General features: G+C 41.9%; 1 protein-coding gene across 1 annotated transcript in view; it reads left to right on the top strand.

Moving 5' to 3' along the window:
* The first annotated feature begins 3,799 nt into the window (after positions 1-3,799).
* styk1a (serine/threonine/tyrosine kinase 1a) overlaps positions 3,800-4,275 on the top strand; it is a 16,952-nt gene continuing 16,476 nt past the window's right edge. The window contains exon 1 of the mRNA XM_080045309.1: positions 3,800-4,036. The gene's annotated coding sequence lies outside the window, so the exon portion shown is untranslated. The remainder of the gene's footprint in view (positions 4,037-4,275) is intronic.

Raw genomic sequence — 4,275 nt, 5'->3', positions numbered from 1 at the left:
TGACACACTGTCGCTGGCCCAAAAATAAACTCACCCGCTCGCCCTCGGTCTCAGCATTACCAGGACTGCTCTGGATGCCCGGCCAGGAGGCTCTCACACACACACTCACACACACACACACACTCACTCAGGCACACACACACACACACACACACACACACACACACACGCAAATGGATACATACACTCATGTACACACACACACACACACCGACACTCTCTCTGTCACACACACGGTGTAAACTAGCACCAGCTGGGGTTACCCCCTGTGCCCCACGCACACTGCCAAACCCCTGTGACGTGAGGTCAGCAGTACATAAGAAAGACTCAATACCAGATTTGTCAAAGTCATTTAAAGTTTGGAACCAAATACTTTTATTGCCCAACATCGAAAAAAACAACATCTAAAGAGACACGGGACGCCCGAGAAGCAATCGCCCGCCGCTGCAAAGTCCTGGATCAAGCTACAGTATGTCAACACGGCCATAATATAAAACTACAGTCATGTGCATGTGGGTACGCTTCTGTTGTTCTCTGCACTAGCAACTCCTACTGGCTGCTCAGAGCACCTGTGTGTGTGAGTGTGTGTGTGTGTGTGTGTGTGTATATGTGTGTGTGTGTGTGTGTGTGTGTGTGTGTGTGTGTGTGTGTGTGTGTGTGTGTGTGTGTGTGTGTGTGTGTGTGTGTGTGTGTGTGTGTGTGTGTGTGTGTGTGTGTGTGTGTGTGTGTGTGTGTGTGTGTGTGTGTGTGTGTGTGTGTGTGTGTGTGTGTGTGTGTGTGTGTGTGTGTGTGTGTGTGATGCCCTTTCAGTGAAGCTCCGGGTGGCACATGACACCGTGCAGAGTAATCAGTGTCTCCCTGTCACGGGGTTCCTGCAGACTTTCCATAATAAATTTCCATATCTCCAGATCAAATTTCCCAGACTTCTTGGTAAATTTTTCCGTCCATATTTGACATCTGGATATGATAAGTCAGATGCTTATTGTGTTAATAAATGGTTTTTAAAACAAACTGTTAACACAGCAATACAGATACTCGAGTTGTGAAGACTTTAGCCTCAGGAAAGACATAAGAATCTAAAAATATGGATTTCATTCTCAGTCAAAAACTCAAATGTGTGTATACAAACTGATTATAATACTATCATTTATACTTCTTTAAACAAAATGGCTGCTTATAAGAACGACCAACATTGATTCATTCAACCAAAACTAACCTGATAATTGGACTTGACTTATATATCGCTTTTTAGCCGATTTTCTCAGCCCCAAAGCGCTTTACATTTCTTACCACATTCACCGATTCACACACACACTCATACACCGATGGTAGTAAATGCCATGCAAGGCGCTCTCTGAACCATCTGGACCAAATTGGGGTTCAGTGTCTCTTTGCCCAGGGACACTTGGACATGTGGCGGGGAGACGGGGGATTGAACCTCCCACCCTGCACCCCAGAAGACGCCCTCCCTACCCACTTCGCCACTGGTAAATTATTTAGTGCACCAACGCAAAGTAAGAAGGAACTTTGTTTTGACGAAACAAGCCATTGGAGGCCGAAACCAGAAACAGAAAGTTGTTTACATATCAACAGAGTGAGAGAAGCGAGACTGATTTGGCTAAAGCAGACATAAACAACAGTTTAAATGTCTTCCCAAAGGAACATGTATCAGGGCTGGCAGACAAACTCACAAACTAACTAACACACTGGCAAACAAACTCACAAACTAACTAACACACATTTGGTTGCTGTGAGAATTTAATGTGTGGACTTAGAAAAATGTATTTAACAGTTAACCACACAGTCACTACAATGACGTTTCACACAAAGGCTGAAAATCACGCCGTACTGGTTTATGTTATCTATCTATCTGTCTATCCATCTGTCTGTCTGTCTGTCCGTCTGTTTGTCTATCCGTCTGTCTGCCTGTCTGTCCATCCATCCATCCATCCATCCATCCATATCAAACAGTGAATCTGTCATTAATTAAATCAAGTGAATGAAAATATTTCAGTTCTAAATGGATAAAGATAATAATTGTGTCTATGGTAAAACCTTTGCTAAGTGCTATCAGTGTGTGTGTGTGTGTGTGTGTGTGCGTGTGCGTGTGGGAGTGTCAGCACGCCACCTTGACTTTGCAGGTGACCCAGCAGGTGAAAAGTCATGGTTATTGACCACACACACACACACACACACACACACACACACACACACACACACACACACACACACACACACACACACACACACACACACACACACACACACACACACACACACACACACACACACACACACACACACACACACACACACACACACACACACACACACACACACACACACACACACACACACACACACACACACACACACACACACACACACACACACGCCGGTATCACGCCTTTCAGCTCAAATAATAGTGATAGGTTCTTTAGACTCTGAATGAACACGGTAAATAATCCGATGAAAAGTCTTTCAACTGCTTCAGGAAAAATGTATTTACTTCCTACTTTTAGGCAACGACATAATGTGATCATTGGCAACTTCTTTGATGCCAAACCTCTAGAACTATTTTCTACAGTATATATTTATTTGGGTGTTTGAAACCCTTATGTTTACACATTTTTGAGTCATGAGTGAATTACAAACAGCGTCTAAAGGGCATAAATTAGGCCAATTATGTGATCAAAGAGGCTATTTTATTCTATAACTATTCTAAATGTTTGATTATACATCACACCCGTAATCTTTTTAAATACTGTTTGAACATTCATCAATTTATAAACACTGAGGAAGCCGGCAGACAAGTGTAATAATATCTTGACAATTTCCTGAAGTTCTTCCCTTTTGTTATCTCAGCATATATGTATTTTTAACTTGCTTTAGGGCACAGCAAACAGGATACAACGGCCCTTTCAATTCTAGAGCCATTCATGCTAATTCTATAGAACAGGTTTGACAGATAGTGGATTTTTATTGGCTAATATAATAACGATAGTCATTTGTTTGAATATAAATCCTTTGGTTTTAATATTGCAACTTGAGCATTAAAATATGCATTACATTTTCAAAAGGCACTTTTAGTTTATGTTGATTTTAGCGCCCCCTTTGGACCAAAGCAGTAGTGTTTTTACAACACGAGCGCCTGCTGTCCTTAAGATCTTTGCTAGCGCGTGCCGGCAGCGTATACATTTATTTAGTAAGCGACTGAAAGAGAGACGGCAGGATGCATGGCCATGAGGTAATGTATTTATACTGTGACTGTGTCAGATTAATAATGGTAATATGACCATGGTGACGCAAAGTAAACTGTGATTTAGTAGCATTCAGGAAACACAAGATGTTCCGGTCTGCCTGGATTAAATCTTTGGAGTTGGTAGGGATATACAAAAAGCATTATTTCCACTGATGGTCTGGTTTGCTGTTACAGGTCATTTATAATCATCACAAGAAAATGTGACTTTCACAAACATTTTTTAAATTCCTAGGAGAAGGTTTAAGTGCATCATGGTTGACGGAAAAATACATGATGTCGCCCCTCACCTAGTAACCTCAGGTCTGTCAAGTTGACAAACACAGACAGCTGTCCGGTAACTCGACACACACACACACACAGTCGCACACACACACACAGTCACGCACACACACACTCAGTACACACACACGCCAAATACAAAACAGACTGCTGCAAGGTGTGTGTGCAGGTGATAAGGGTGACACAGAAAAAAGCGTTGAAGTGGTGGGTGTGGCTAAACTGACAGACATGAGGAAATACACAAATGAGCAACACACACACACCAACACACACACACACAGCGACAGAGAAACAGAGATTCTAACATCCACAATATCTTCAATGGAACTGTGTCTTCCTGTGGATATTGCTACATATTGCAGACCGACTACGGAAACATGACAATTGAGACATACTCTACACTAACATGGCTTGAAGGGAGAGCAGAGACTACACAGTTTGGATACGAGGAACGCACTGAATTTGCCACCTGAGAAGTTACGGAAAGTTGGCCAGGTAAGATGGGAAACACAACAAACTAACAGCGGCCAATACACTTGTTTAGTTTTTCTAATTTCCACATTTCTGCCAAAAGGTTCCTACTACAATATCATATCATGTCATGTTTGTGTTCACATATAACATATACAGTAGTCTGTGTGTATGAATGCACTGTAATATACAGTAGTATTATTCCATTATGTCCAAATATCTGTATGCCAATGTGTTTTAATGCATTATTTTGTGTCAAAAAT

Source organism: Ammodytes marinus (assembly GCF_949987685.1).
Source record: "Ammodytes marinus genome assembly, chromosome: 17".
NCBI classification, from domain to species: Eukaryota; Metazoa; Chordata; class Actinopteri; order Uranoscopiformes; family Ammodytidae; genus Ammodytes; species Ammodytes marinus.
This window is presented reverse-complemented; position numbering and strand designations above follow the sequence as displayed.